The sequence below is a fragment of the Palaemon carinicauda genome, chromosome 38 (genome assembly GCF_036898095.1).
Source record: "Palaemon carinicauda isolate YSFRI2023 chromosome 38, ASM3689809v2, whole genome shotgun sequence".
Taxonomy (NCBI): Eukaryota; Metazoa; Arthropoda; class Malacostraca; order Decapoda; family Palaemonidae; genus Palaemon; species Palaemon carinicauda.
Genome location: NC_090762.1, coordinates 15,024,745 through 15,041,383, shown reverse-complemented (window position 1 = coordinate 15,041,383; position 16,639 = coordinate 15,024,745).

The window sequence follows — 16,639 nt, the reverse complement described above, 5'->3', positions numbered from 1 at the left end:
TATAGATTTGAAATTTCATTGCTGTTGTTTGTAAAACTTCTTTTGACATAAGCCTGGGATATATGGTAGCTACTAGGGAAACTTCTCATCTTTTGATTGGAAGAATGGATATTAGGTTGATATTTTATTGTAATAGATAGCATGATTGTGATCATTTTAAAGATTTTGATACATATATATTTGCAACAGATTATATTTGGGTGATTAGAAAACATTTATTTTTTGAGAGTTATGCGTCATTACTCATAAATGTATTTTAGCCAGTTATAGATAACAGATAGATTTATTTTCTTGTAGTTATAGTCTTTGTTATTATTTATCTAAATTAGGTAAACATTCTAGGCAGCCTAGGCACAGAGAAGACAGTAAAATGGGTTAGGGAACAAACAAGGGAATCTGATGCCTTTTAAAGACTAGATTGTTCTGGCACTATATACAAACCCTTTCACTCTTCAGAGTGGGGAGACATATTTCAGCGACAGCTGAAATTAACCATAAGACATTTAGAAAGGTGTAATTACTCACCACTAGTTACCGGATGGGGTAAACCGGCCACCCCGCTCACACACGCACTGGTAACATGCTGTCACTTTTTGTTTTGGCTCGGTAGAGAATAGACGTGCTGTCGTCCTCTCTCATCATGCCTTTTACTCGTTACGAATAAATGCAAACAGGCCAAAACTTCAATAACCTTCCTGCTCCTTTCTCTATCAGGGGGATTATGCGTGAGGCTCCATCATACTGGGGCCAGTGCTGTACCTTTATGTCACCCATGGAGACGGATCCTTACGACCTTTGTCCTATGTATAGGGGACTCGTGTTTGCAGGCATCTACTTGCAGGGAGTGGCCTCCCTTCCAGTGGCTGCGATACGGTAGGCTGCGGAAGAGGGCCAAGAGGGACTCTTCCCCATCACAATCATCCTCCCACCCTTGAACAAGTTTGTCCAACAAATCCTATTCAAGATAGAGAAGGCCAAGATGGTCAGACAGAGTGAAAGACTTCATGATAACGCTGGACCTTAAGGACATATACTTCTAGATTCCCATTCATTCATCATCAAGGAAATACCTAAGGTTCATCCTAAGCGACAAGATATACCATTTCAAGGTGCTGTGTTTCGGCCTGTCCACAGCACCATAGGTGTTCACACGGTTGTTATCCCTAGTGTCCACCGTGGCACACAAGAACGGCATTCATCTCCTCCATCATCTAGACGACTGGCTGATTCTTGCAGACTTGAAGGAAACTCGTCTCCTGCATCTAGACAGACTCCTGGAGTTTTGCTGCGATCTGGAGATCATGATAAATCATGAGTAGTCCTCTCTGCAACCTTCTCAAGATCTTATATATCTGGGGATGGAAATAGACACCACACTATACAAAGTCTTTTCTTCCATAGGAAGAATAGAGAGAGTGAAACTGCTCCCCAGTACTGAATCATGTGGCCGTTTGGTAGGATGCCTTCCAGCACCAGTGTGACAACATGGACGTCTATGCATTCCTCCCCCTTCTTCCTAGTAAGGGTGCTTCTAAACAAGGTAAGGGCATTGCAAGATTTATCGATGACCCTAATGGCTTCAATGGGGCAGCATGCAGATTGGTCTCTGAACTTCATCTGTTCACAGAAGTACCACAGGAGCTCCCTCCACTTCCCAATCTACAACCACATGTAAAGAGATTCCACAAGCAGTAGCTTCGCTACGGCTTCACGCTTGGAAGTTATCCAATAACTCCTCTCAGCCAGAGGCTTTTGAAAGAATGTCAGGATACCTCCGGGAGTTGTTCTCTGTGGTATATCAGGGGAAGTGGGATATCTTTTGTGGTTAGTGTCGTGGAAGGGGTATCGCGGAGTTTTTCTTGTACCTCAGGGAGGAAAAACCCTACTCCGTCACGGCGGTGAAAGGCTACCGCTTGGCATTGAGCCTCGCCTTTAGATTGAGCGGAGTTAACATTTCCTCCTTGACGGAATTGTCTCTCCTCATACCAAGTTTCGAGCGCACGTGCCCTCAGTCAGAAGTCAGACCTCATCCTTGGAACGTAGTTTGTGTACTTGATCCCGAAAGGAGTACCTTTTTAAGCCTTTCGTCAGTTATCAGAATGTGACTTGACCTTTAAGACGGTTTTTGTGATAGTCTGGCCTCTGCAAAGAGAGTCGGAGAGCTACATAGTTTGTCCTATGATATTACCCATTTGAAGGGAGGGTGGCAGATGACACACAACTTCGTCCCTCACTTGTTGCAAAGAATCAAAATCCGGTTGTAGTGGATCCTAGGTTCGGTCCCATCTGCATTGAGAGTCTCTGTTCTTTAACGGAAGACTCAGATTAACTGTTACTATGCCCCGTTAGAGTGTGGAGGAAATATCTCGAGCTAACCGCAAGAGCTCACTCACTTGTCAACAGACTATTCTCAGTACAAGCAGGGTCAAGAGGTGGATCACCAGGAACACGATCTCTGCCTGGATTCAACAGGTGATCAAACTGAGCCTTACACTCTGACTCCACTCCTCTCGACCATAAACTCCAAGCTCACAATGTCGCGGGTGTTAGCATATCCCTGGCATTCAAAATGAACTACTCAATGGTACACCGTATTCTAGAAGTTTTATTCCTGCTATGACCAAGTTGTGGAATGATCTTCCTAATCGGGTAGTTGAATCAGTAGAACTTAAAAAGTTCAAAGTTGCAGCAATTGTTTTTATGTTGTACAGGCTAACATAAGTCTTTTTTTGGGCTCGGCCATGTCACCTGATGGAAGGTTCCTTTAGGTAGCTTTCTAAGGGATATTTTGCAACAGTGATACTCCCAGAGAATTAACCATAGGTCTCCAGAATTCTAACTCCTGGCGCGAGTATCCTTAATATATCTAAAGATATCGCATAATATCAGGGTTGTTACTGTTTTCTGGAATATTATCATGCAATCTTCAGCCTCTGGAAAGTTGAGTATTTAATCTTTCTTGTGTATAATTTACAGTTCCCTTCTCACAATTGAATTTGTATAATTCAGATGTGTTGAGTGGAGCACAGCCATCTCCGGAGGCGGCCATTTTGAGACCGCTGTCGCGCGTCATAAATGCAATTATTTAGTTAGTAGTGCGACGTTCCCGGTATTTAGCTATAAAGAACTTTTTTGGACTCAGGCCATGTCGTCCTGATGGAAGGTTCCTATTGGTAGCTTTCTAAGGGATATTTGGCTACAGTGATATTCCCAGAGAATTGACCTTTAGGTCTCCAGAATTCTAACTCCTGGTGTGAATATCCTTAAATTTTCTCTTAAGGATATCGCATAATATCAGGAGACGTATATCTTGATACGACACATAACAATCTTCACCCCGAATAGAGTTTTGTTTCGAGGGGAAAGAGTGGCGAAAACAGAAGGGGAGCCATTATCAAGGTTACCCTTCCTCCCGTACTATTACGAGTATCCAAGATGGCGCTTATTCCTATTTTCGTATTGATTTCGCACTGTGGTTTTCCCTGTTCATCTAACGTTTGTGATCGTTAATTTGAGGATTTATCATGCAATCTCCAGCTTCTTCTGTCTCTGGAAAGTTGAGTATTTATTCTTTACAGTGTATAATTTTTAGCTCCTGCTTCACAGAGAAATTAGAGTAATTTTATGTGTTCGGAGCTTAGCTGATCACCAGAGGCGCCATGGGCGCTGTCGATCATGACGCATGTGTTATTTAGTTAGCAGAACGACATTCTCGGTTGTAATAGCATTAATAAATTATGAAAGCTCTTTAGGCACAGTTATGCTAGTAAAGATATATATAATTATGCATATATTTTCTTCTTCCTTATGTCGATCGTATACGTTAGAGTTTTGGCGATTTAGGTAACTGAGATCTCGCCCCACGCTAGGCTACCTAGCCTACGCGCTTTAGTATACTTTCATACATGATCCCAGTTTACTCTCGTGTATCGTTTTATCAATTCAACGAGAGATAGATATCTCCTAGAATTATTTATATAACTCGATACTCGTCTCCTGTGGAGATTTAAGGGTAATCCCTCCTTCCCTCTGAGTGCCGCCATAGGCGACAACCCTATCTTGGTCTCGCCATAGAGTAGTCACTCCGGCTGGACTAGGCTAGTGTTTTCTGTCTCCCACTCTTGCTGGCGAGTATCCCGGCTTTGGTTTTCGACGGAACCTCAGAGTATTCAGTCTTTCTGCCTGCGGCTGAGCAGCAGGGGGAGTAGTCACTCCCTTGCCGGCTTACAGCTGCCGGCTTAGGCCGCACCTGAAGTGGTAGTATGATGCCGCCACCTTCTCCCCTGCGGTCTAGAAGACTAGTCCTGTTTCGGCAGACCTTAGGCTGAAGAACAGATATTCTTCTGCCGCCTAGCTTGGCGCCAATACTGAAACAGAGTTTCTCCCATGTGTGGTAGTGGCGGCAACCCTGCCGCCTTCCTCCACACTTAATACAGGACCCTTCCCCTGCCCCTCTCTGTCCTTTAGCGATGGTCTAGCCATCGCAACCCTGTGGCCGTCGTCCTACAATCTCACCGCTTGCCGGGTAGGTTGTGGTGCCGGCCGAGCTCCTACATAAGCAGCTGTATAGTCACTCAGCCTTCCCCTTATGGTCGCAAGACTCCAGGAAAGGTTGTGCCGGCTGTGACAGCTGCCGGTGGGAGACCCCTTTACTGTTGAGGGTTCTTCAGTCCTCTCTTGGATTGCCATCCACATCCCCGAAGCCGGCAGTGACCGGCAACGGATTTTGTGGCTGGATGGAAGCTTGAATGATGCATTCTCCCCTTCCATTTGAACCCTCGTTCTGGAGGAAGGCAGTAAGGTTAAGTACTTACAACCTTAATTATTGTTAACAAACATTTAATAAGGTAGCCCTTCACTCCATGCTTTCTCTCTCTCTGTCAGCTAGTGCCGCCAGGTACTAACCCAGTCGGCAACATGCCGACTGGACCGGTGCCGTCAGGTACTAACCCAGCCGGCGCCGACAGGTACTAACCAGCCAGCGACATGCAATATGCTGGCTGAACTACAGTATATGATTATACAGTAGCCAGTATATTTGCAGTATAGTATATACTGCAGACAGAAAACTATAGTATATATTGAACAGTTGTTATTTTGCAACATACCATGTGCTTCCTGGCACAGTCTATTGTTGAGACCAACCCTATATTGAAAGGAAAGATTTCCTTCAATATACTGATAGTTAATCAGTTAACAACTTACCCCACAATATTAAAGAACTTAAGAAGGGTCAGTGTTAAGATACACTCATCTACCCCTAGGGGTTAGAATCCTTCTTCTGAGTTTTCCTGAGTAGGGAAACTCTATGGCTTTAATTTTGGGGAGGTCACAGCAATTGGCTGGACAGGAAACACAAGTATGTGTCTTTCGTAATTCCTCTCTAGCTTGACTATCCTAAGCTATAATGGTTAAAATATTAATATTAATATTTTGCATAATTTGCGAGATAAACAAGTACATACTCATTTAATTTTCCTCTCTTTACAGGAGGATCAAATGAAGTGCGATGTCATCTTTTGCAACCACAGGAGTAAGGACTTCTGTGGCCACAAAGCGTGTAGGTCTCATGCCTCCTGCACCAAATCTACCGAAACCCTGCGGAACTTGGACCCCAAGACTGCAACATATGCCGGACCTTGGTGACCGAAGGTTTCGACGACCCCAAGTCAGCGGAGTTGAGGGATGCAGCGCGAGCAAAGCTGCGCAGATGGGTACGAGGGTTATGAGGGTACCAAAAGAACTCTACGGGACCGTACCTTCCTAATGAAAGGATGCGTGACTTGCTGTTCCCGAAAGCAGGTATTGAAGCTGTCGTACCCCAGGCACGACCTGAACTCCCCTGCGTCCAGATTGCCATGGAGACTGATGTCAGTGACTCGTTACAAGGCATGGACATCCACCAGGAAAGGATGTCTGATGTGTCTACGGACACTGAAAAGGATCTTCTCAAGGATGATCCCGAGGAGGAGTCTACTCTACCTCCCGATGAAGATGATGAAGTTGAGTCGGAGTCCCTTCTGTCGGTGCCGGCACAGGAGCCGTTACCTTCAACATCTTTTGCCCCTCCAGCAGATGACATGAGACAGGCACTGGCCAATCTTACGGCTTTAATGGAGAGCATTCGCAAGCAAGGCGAAGCTAGGGAAGCGAAACTTGAGAGAGAGCTCTGTGAAGCTCGACTCTCCGCCTCCCGAGGGTCACACATGAGACTCAAGAGTCTAAAACCTTCCACCCTGCTCCGAAACTAATCCCTGGAGGTATGCGGAGTTTATGCCGATCACCAACGGCAAACTCTACATATCGGAGAAGGTGGGAGCCATCCCCATAGATGACATTCAGTTCTGGCCAAGCTTCAATGCTTACCCAGACAGCATCATTCATTTGAAGCAGGAGCCAGCGTCGAGGGAAGAGACGGCACCCAAGGAGGTCATGGTATTCGACCATAACAAGGCACAGGCTCTCTTGTCGAGCAGCCTAAAGAAGGTGGGCTACACGAACTCTAAGGTGTCTGCCTTGAGCAAGAAATGTCCTTCCTTTCTTGCTCCAGCTTCAATAGCCTTCCCCTTTACATTGAAGGCTTTTTAAAGCCGTTGCCAAGGCAGTAGAGGCAGGTAAACCTTGTCCTACACTGGAAGAGTGTAGACCCCTGTCGTTAGCCCTGCCCATGGAGAATAAGGATTGGAAAGAAGTCCACCTAACCTCAGTAGGGAAGCTGGATGCAGATATCGCTGGACGTCAGTTCAACGAGAATCTCCCAAAGCCGTCAGACTCTCTCTTGCGTAGGGAGCAGGAGACGAAGGAGAGACTACCGGCATCCCTATCCTTACAGAACTGTATGGAGATGTGCGCAGGCTTAAAGAGCACCCCAGACATGAACATGATCATGGCCACCTTAGTAAAGGGCCTGTACGGCATTATGAAAGCCAGGAGAGCATGCAGAGTTCGTGTTTGCTACAGCAACTGTGAAACACGAACCGAGGAAGCTGATAGCTTCCAATATCTGGGGTAAAGAGCTCTTCCCAAATGAAGTGGTCAAGGAGGTAGTTTACAAAGCCGCCACAGAGAATAGAAATCTTCTCCAGAAGTGAGGCATGTCATCCAAACGAAAGTCTTCCTCGGATGCGGGTCCCCAACCTAAGAGGAAGACCAAGAGACCTAGACTACCCTCTCAGCCTGCCCAGCAACAACATCCCACAGTCACAATGACCGCGGTGCCCCAAGTGGTTGCTCAACCGCAAACCACATTCCAGATGGTGCCTCAACAGCTGGTTGCCTAGTCACCAGCATTCAACCCTGGGTTTGAGAGGCAGACCACTATCATTCGTCCCAAAGGTAGAGGCTCCAGACGGGGCTCCTCTAAACACCCCCACAAGGTAAGGGAGGACGTGATCAGGGAGGTAAATCCTCCGGACAACCGAAGCAATGAGATGCTTCAGGTAGGAGGGAGGCTCTGACAATTTCAGGATTGTTGGACCTTCGATCCTCGGGCCCACAGCCTAATCAAGAATGGACTTGGATGGAGCTGCAGCAAGGCTCCACCATCATTTCCTCAATTCTTCCAACACTCCACCCCGTCACTGGAAGAATATACCCTAGAACTATTGAGCAACGGGTAATAAGGAGGGCAAAGTCCATCAAATTCCAGGGAAGGCTGTTTTGTGTTCCCAAGAAGGACTCAGACAAACTCAGAGTCATTCTGGACTTTATGCCACTCAACAAGTTCATCGAGAACAGCAAGTTCAGGATATTAACCCTTCAGCACATAAGGACCCTGTTACCAAAAGGGGCGTACACAGTCTCAATAGACTTGGCAGATGCTTACTGGCATATTTCAGTCAACTGGCCCCTCTCCTCCTACCTAGGATTCAAGCTACAGAAGAAAAAGTACATCTTCAGAGCCATGCCCTTCAGACTAAACATAGCCCCAAGGATCTTCACGAAACTTGCAAACGCAGTCATTCTACAACTATGCCTAGAAGGCGTTCAGGCACCAGCGTACCTGGACGACTGGCTGGTGTGGGCAGCATCCAGGACGGCTTGTCTGCAAGCATCCAAGAAAGTGATCCAGTTCCTGGAATATCTGGGATTCAAGATCAACCTCAAGAAGTCTCGCCTATCTCCAGCTCAGGAGTTTAAATGGCTGGGAATCCATTGGAACTTGGAGTCATACCGCCTCTCCATTCCCCAGGGAAGAGGAGAGAGATTGTAGGATCTGTTGAGAGACTACTGAAATCCGACAGGATCTTAAGACGCCAACTGGAAAGAATACTGGGTTCTCTCCAGTTCGCAGCAGTGACAGACCTAGTGCTAGGAGCACAGCTGAAAGATGCGTCAGGAGTCTGGAGAAAATATGCATCAAACGCTCGAAGAGATAAAAAAAGACCGATACTGACCTTACTATGATCACTTCTCAAGCCATGGTCGAAGGCCAAGAACTTAAAGAGGACTGTGCCCTTACAGCCACCTCTGCCATCGATAACCATCCACACGGATGCATCGACGGAAGGATGGGTAGGTCACTCCCATCAGAGGAAAGTCCAAGGGACTTGGTCTTCTCTGTTCAAAACCTTTCACATCAACATTTTGGAGGCCATGGCAGTCCTTTTGACGTTGAAAAACCTCTCTCCTCGCAGATCAGCCCACGTCAGGCTGATCCTGGACATTGAAGTGATAATGAGATGTCTGAATCGACAAGGCTTGAGATCGTCCCATATCAACCATATCATATTAGCCATCTTCCGTCTGGCGGTAAAGAAGAGATGGTACCTATCAGCAGTTCACCTTCAAGGGTTCCGCAATGTGACGGCAGATGCTATATCCAGGCTCAAGCCGATAGAGTCAGAATGGTCCCTAGACGCTGACTCATTCTCCTTCATCTTACTACAAGTCCCGGAACTGCAGATCGACCTCTTCGTGATGAGTGACAAGAAACTACCTCAATATGTAGCCCCATACGAGGACCCTCTAGCGGAGGGGACGGACGCCATGTCCCTCGATTGGAACAAATGGAACCGGATTTACCTGTTTCCTCCGACCAATCTCCTACTGAAGGTCCTCAACAGGCTGAGATCCTTCCGAGGAACGGCAGCTCTAGTGGCTCCCAAGTGGCCCAAGAGCAAGTGGTTCCCTCTGATAATAGAACTGAAGCTAAGGCTGGTCCCTCTACTGAACCCAGCACTATCTCAACGGGTTCAGAAGTCAACTGTCTTCGCTTCATCACAGAGAACCCAAACCCTTCATCTCATGATTTTCTCGCCCTAGCGGTTAAGAAAAGATTTGGGATCTCAAAAGGCAGTATAGACTTCTGAGAAGAATACAAGTCCAAGTCAACCAGAAGACAATATTAATGTCTTGGAAAAATTGGGTTGCTTTCGTCAAAGCAAAAGGACCGAAAGAAATCTCAGTAGACTTTAGTCTGTCCTTTATCCACCTTCATGATCAAGCCCTGGCAGCCGACATGATAACTACGTGTAAGTTGGCTCTGACTTGACCTCTTCTATACGCCTTCCAAGTAGACCTGTCGAACAAAATCTTTAATAAGATCCCAAAGGCATGTGCTAGACTCAGGCCTGCAGCTCCTCCGAAGCCCATTTCATGGTCCTTGGACAAGGTCTTACATTATGCTTCAACAGTGAACAATGAAGATTGCTCTCTCAAGGATCTAACTCAAAAAGTTATTTTCCTGTTCGCTATAGCCTCAGGGGCTAGAGATAGTGAAATAGTGGCCCTATCCAGAAACGAGGGCCATATTCAGTTCACAGAAGTGGGAGAACTGAACCTCTTTCCTGATCCAACCTTTCTCGCCAAAAACGAGCTACCCACTAAGAGATGGGGTCCCTGGAGAATCTGCCCTCTGAAGGAAGATGTCTCTCTGTGTCCAGTAGAATGTCTAAAGGTCTATTTTTTCCGTAACTGAATACAAGCCACGCTATTTACATGGGGTAATTAGTTTGGTGGCATCCGATGACAAGCCATAAAGTTTTAACGAGGGTTTCCTACCCCGCCGCTAGTTAGCAGGGGGTAGGCCCTCCCCCCTCACACACACCGGTGATTGATTCACTTTACTTTTGGCTTGGAGAGACGACAGACCTATCAGCGCTCTCCTCTATTGACTGCCATAATTTTTGTTTGCTTTTTTTTTTTTTGTGATGTTGGCCTCTACTCTCCTTATGCGCACTTGCCCTGGACTTACCGGCCGCCCTTGTGGGACCTTTATGTCGGCCGTGGAAACGGATCCTCACTCCTTATGCCCCCAGTGTAGGGGCCAACGGTGTGATAGTTCTAATTTGTGCATTGAGTGTAGGGAGTGGTCTACCTCCCAGTGGGAGAGGTTTGCCCGGCGACGTAAGAAGAAGGCTAAAAGGGATATTTCTCCTTCCGAGGTTTCTCGGAAGAGAGAAAATCCTAAGTCTTCTTCTTCCGCCACCCATTCCTCCTCCAAAGCTCCCGCTTGGGCGCGGCGAGTGGTAGCGTAGACCATAATGTTGATGTCATTAACTGATCCTGTGGTGAGGGAGAGGTCGTTGCCTACCATAGCGAGGCGGCTGACCCTCCCCCCTCAGAGGAGGTATTTGTTTCTAACAATGACCTTTTTCTGCTTTGGGCTTCCTTGGGGCTACAGGGTTCGCCCTCCAAGGAAGCCTTGTTTGGTATGATCAAACGGGGTGCGGCTGCCGAACAATCGTCAACCTCAGCGGACATAGATCCTCTGTCTGTGGTTGCCGTTGTTGTGTCGGAAACATCCCGTGGGTCTGGCCAAACTCCCGTTCCTGTGGCTGCGGTAGCAGAAGGCTCTGTCTCCCCCTCCGAACATACTTCGAGGGAGGAGCTTAGTCCCACGGTCTCTCCTTCCGTTGAGACTCCCTCTCGGGGAGTTCTCTGGTAGAAACGCCTCTTCGGAGGCCTATTGATGGTCAGCCTGCTGATCCCATGGCCCCTCGTGGGCGTATAAGGCGGAAGGCTCGCCCTCCCATTCGCCGTAGAGGCCTTCCATCCCCCTTCAAAGGGGTTAAGAGGTGCCTCTTCGGCTCGTCGTCACCACAGTCCTCTGCGGAGGAGACTACTCGCCGTTTTCCTGACCTGCCTGCTACCAACCTTGACCTCTCCAGGGATCGTTCGCGATCCCCGTCAGAGGATGGTCGTCCTTCAGGACAATGTGAGCTGTCGCCCCAACCATCGACATCTAAAGCTGCTGACTCGCTTTACGCGCCGGAGACTGCCACTGCGCAACCTCCTGACCCTTCGGGGTCTCAGGGACTTGAGCGCGCAACTGCGCCGCTCGCCCCTAAGTGTAAGGCTCCGCCTGCGCACCCTGCTGCTGTTGTTCCTGACGTTCCTGACAAAGCGCCTCGGCGCTCACCCTTAGGCGTTCGCGCCACTGTTCCGGTTGTTGCCAGGGTTCCCCTGCGCGCTCACGCCCATCAGCGCCCCGTCGCCCTCCAGCAGTTCCTGAGGTAGCGCCCAAGCGCCCAACTGCGCAAACGCGCCCTGTTCCTGTTATAGTGCTGCCGTGCTCTCCTGCACACTTGCGGCCAGGTCCTGATATGGCACCTACGCGTCCACCGGTGCCCCAGGGGCCTCCAGCGCTCACGTGCCCTCCGGCACCTCGCTGGCCCCCTGTTCCTGTTGCATCGCGCGCGATCCAGGAGGTTCCTGAGTTGGCGCACAGGTTCCCACGGACTCGTCGCGCCCTGCGGGGGAGAGACGCGATACGCGTCCCTGCGCGATTCCAGCTCCAGCGCTCACGCGCACCCCAACACGCCCACGTGTCGCTTTGGACCCATCGCGCCCACCTAAGGAGGCTCGCGATACGAGAGAGGTACGTGATGCGCTCAGTTCCTGTTCCAGCGCCAACGCGACCACGCGTCACGACGACTCAGCTTGTCGCCCCAGAGGTTGCCAAGCCAGCGCACAGGCGCTCACGGCCGCTTCTGGAACCGCGCGAATCTACTACAGATACGATCGCGCCCGATGCGCCCAAATCGCGCCCTGTTCCTGCTTGACGCCCCGTGCCTGTCTTTAAGACAGCGGTAGTGGCGCAACTAACTCCAGAGTGCCCTCACGCGGCTCGCACCACGCGAACCCCGGTGCGACCTGTTCCTGATGCGCGCCCACGATCGCCAGCGCAACTAGCGCTTACACAGGCGAGTAAACCGGTCCATCCAGACCGTCACCAAACCTCTCGTTCCCAGTTCGCTCGCGACCCTGCTTCCGCGCTATCACGCCCTCGGCCAGTCCTACCGGACACCCGCTCGGGCGCTCCTGTTATCGCACGTCCTCTGGGGCCGCACCATGTCGCTGCGCGCCTTCTCCTGTTCCTGCTCCTGATCGCCACACGCCCACACCATCGCCCACTCGCGCTCGCGGTCATGTTCCCGCTCAGGCTGCCGTGCGCCCCCGCGGCCACACTTCCGCTCTGTCGCCAGCGTGCCATCACTCCTGACCATCATCCTGTGCGCCAATGCGCCCCCACGCCCGCCCCCGCCCACACGGGTGTGCGCGCGCGATTTTACAGCTTTGTGCCCTCCTCTCGCGCGCAACCCTAATCTGGGCCCGTCACACGAGCCCCAGCGTGATCGCCGACAAGCGGTTTCTTCCTTGTCGCGTTCTCCTCCCCGCAAGCGCAGACCATCGCGCTCGCCAGAGGGGGAACGCTCCTCGGACAGGTCTAGGGATTCTTCTCTTACAGCCCTGCAGGCGAACCCTCGTTTGTCAACTCCTCCTAGGGATCCCTCGATCTCCTTCCCTCCAGAGGGAGTGTCTGACAGAGCTGCTGTCAGTCAGCAGCCCTGGTTCGACACCCTACTCGGAGCTCTTGTGCGGGCGATTAAGCCAGCCCTCTCTGATTCGGGTCGCGAGCCAGCGGCAGCTTCCTCCCCCCTGAAGAGGAAGAGAGGAGTCTCTCCCGTGGATCCTCTTCCGAGGCCTGTGCTGTCCCCGCGTAGATCCTTGCGCAAGGATCCTACTCCCCCTCAGACCTTCTCGCCCTCCCCTGCGGAGGAGGATTACCCCTCCTCAGGGGAGTCGGTTAAGCAGGAATACTCCCCCATCGCACCAATGGTGGATGTTCCTCCTCTTCCCGAGAGGTCTCCTCTCGTCACAAGGTGGAGAAGGACTTGCCCCCTTTGCTTCTAGAGTCCTGCATCCCTCCCAGGAGGGAACCTAAGGACTCTAAGATGATTCCCAAATCGTCTACTAGGATGAGACAGGAACAGCCCAGAGCCATCGAGGATGCCCACGTTTCCCCCCAGGAAGAGCCTCTGGGGTCCGGAGACTTCGCTGCAAGTCCGACAGGAGGCGAGCACCAGGAGTCAGAACACGCGTTCTGGCAAGTCCTGACTCTCATGAGGAACCTTAATGGGATTCCAGACCCTAAGGTCCCACCTCGTGAAGGTAAGGACACGGTCCTGGATCGCGTCTACGGCACTCAGAAGCCCTCTAGAGCCTGTGCAGCATTGCCCTGGTCCCAGGGGATGAAGAGCGCTAGAGACAAGATCGAGGGCCAGCTCGCGGAGCTTGCCTCCTCCAGCAGATCCAGTGTCTTCCATCAGGACAACATGGCTATCTCACCCAAAAATAGACCAGTCTCGAACGCCTGGTGGCTAACCAAAGCGAGGCGAGAAGAGAGTGCTACCCGAACCGACGTAGGGAGCGTATGGGCCAATCCCCCCACCTCAAAGAACTTCCTGTCTACTACCATAGAGTATGTGACCAAAGTCAACCCCCTCTGAAGAAGAGGGAGGCGAAGGCGTAAAGGGAAGGGACCCAAGAGGTGGGGGGGAGACCAGAACAAAATCAGGCGACTATCGTGAACGAAGGGAGGAGGGAACCACCCATCGAAACACAAAGGAAAACCTTAAACGGCAGCAAGCATGTAGCTCCCGCGATGGAATTGTTATATATATTTTTGTATGTAAAAGTACAATAAAAAATGGCAGAAGTAAATAACATGATCAAAATAAAGCGAACACGCAAAATGAGAACGTTATGGGGAAAAGAACACGGAGATATAAAATAAAACTAAACCTAAACCTTTCGAAATCGGGAATAAGCCGAAATGGAAAGGGGAAAAGGTAAATAAAAAACAAAGGTCTTCCGAAATCGGGAAAAAAACGATTCAGAACAACCAAAACATATACTTCTCCCCGAAATGGACTCTAAACAAAAAGGCTGGTAAGAAAGCTACCCACCGAACCGCTTATGGATCGACTAAGTAGGATATCAAACACAGCGCTATCAAACCTGAAGGGTATATTCGCTAAAATAATAAAAATGAATGAAAAATGATCATGCCAAAATATGAAATAGATGTCCAAAGCATATATCAGAGCTACAAATAGTATAAGGAACTAAATGCAAACCCGATAAACAAAGAGGTCACTAGTAAGCGACACAATGGCCACAGCGAACCCCCGAAGGGAACAACCAGCCGCAAAACAAAAAGACCAAACACGGTTAAAAATAAAAAGTGTCGCTACCTAGAAATCCCAAACAGACAAATATAATACTCAACTTGGAAGCAGGGATCTCTAAAACGTCGGACATCTTCCAAAAGAAACACAAAGCACACGAGCAAAACAAAACATGTCTGACCAACGCAAGTGCTGAGGAGGAATGGGGATAGGGGGTTGGGGAGATGTAGGGGTAGAGAGGGGGGATGTTGATGAAGGAGAGGTCTAATTGGGGAGGGATCTATGGTCGTGGTTCAATCACGCCCCAGTTTTCTATACCGACACTCGATGAGTGAGCGAGCTAAGTTTATTCCTGGCATTCTATGTATCTCTTTTTCTCTGGTATATTCAGCAATAAGTATGCCTTAAAAATGGTGCTAGAGGAGCAATTCACGGAGCGACACAGGTCGGGTCCAGAAATAGATTTTTCCTTCGTCAAAATCCCTTTTATAGTTTATATATGACATATCTCTTTTGACGTAGTTACTGTTTTTAGAATGATTTATTGTTAATTTGTTCTAATTTATTTATTTCCTTATTTCCTTTCCTCACTGGGCTATTTTTTCCTGTTGGAGCCCTTGGGCTTATAGCATCTTGCTTTTCCAACTAGGGTTGTAGCGTGGCTAGTAATAATAATAGTAACAGTACTCTGTGACGCAGATTTTACAGACGGGTGTGTGGAAATGCCAAACAACCTTCACGCCCAATATTATTATTATTATTATTATTATTATTATTACTTGCTAAGCTACAACCATAGTTGGGAAAACAGGATGCTATAAGCCCAGGCGCCTTGCAAGACGTAACCCACAAAAATCTAGATACCCTCTTGATAGGTCCTGTGCTGGCTGCACAAATTATTGTTGGAAATGCCTCAGCTCCCTTGTAGGACAAGTAGCAGTCGTTACCCGGTAGTATGTCTAGTATGAATGTGCGAGTGTCTGGCCTCTTCATTCTTCATTCTCCCCTCTCTTTGGGTTTCAGCATCCAAGGAACTCTGCAAACTGACCTCCTCTGACTCCTGGTGAGTACCATTGTCCCTTGTATAACCTGGTATAGATGTATGTATATTTGTTATGTCCCCCATCTCCAAGCGAGGTGGAGTTGGACAATGTCTAGGTTAAGTGCCGAAGCTTAGCTGCAAGATTGCCCCTATCTGGTCAAGTCATAATGCTTAGTTCATGCACCATCACACAGATTGCTCAAGCTGTTATATCTCTAAAAAATTCTAAGAATGAGCGAGGTGACAGGGTATCTCTAAGAAGCTTGTGCGAAGCCGAGTCTCACCCCAGGACAGGAACCAGCCAGTTGGTTGAGGGCTTCCACCCATCTGATGATGAGTCTCCACTGTAAAGAGCAAAAGGGTTTGTATATAGTGCCAGAACAGATAACAAATTTCTAGCATTTGATAAACCCATGTTCCCCCGAGAAGTCCTGCCTGCACTTCAAAAGTAACATCATGGTACCAGTGCGGGGACGAGTAGGGTGGCCGGTCTGCCCACCAACTAGTGGTGGGTAGTTACACCTCGCTAAAGTCTAATCGCTAGTTTCATCTGTCGTCGAGATATATCTCCCCACTGCAAAGAGCTCAAGGTTTGTATAGTAAGGAAAAATACAAATTATTTTCAAATTTGTCATATTTTAAGTCTGGTAAAGAAAATTCCAAACATTTTGTTTATAAGGATAATAAAAGAATGTATTTTCAGCCTTAGGGCTTATTTGTTTAGTAATAGTGATGATAACGATCATCAGGTATGCTTTTTTTCAATTACAAAAATAAATATAAACTTTTGAAAGGGCAGGGTGAGTAGAAGGTTCTGAAAGCGAGTGTTTAGCTAAGAAGGCAGTATAGCAGTGCAAAATGATAGGTATCAAGTTATATAGTGGAGAATTTAATATGATATTGCAGAATCCTGGTTCTCTAAACTTTTGAGTGTTAAATTACTGCTCTGGAATATAGGAGGTAAGAGGGAAAATGATTAAGAATAGTATTTGGGTCTTGTTAATCAAAGCACTATAATTAGAAGGTGGTTGTCACTTATGTACATTCTTAAAAGAACTATATAATGAAAGGTTACTCAACATTATTATTACTAAAGAGGATTTTTATTTTTGAGCGATAAATTACTGCGCCTGACTATAGGAGGTAAGACGGAAAGTTATTAAGAATAGTATTTGTGCCTTAT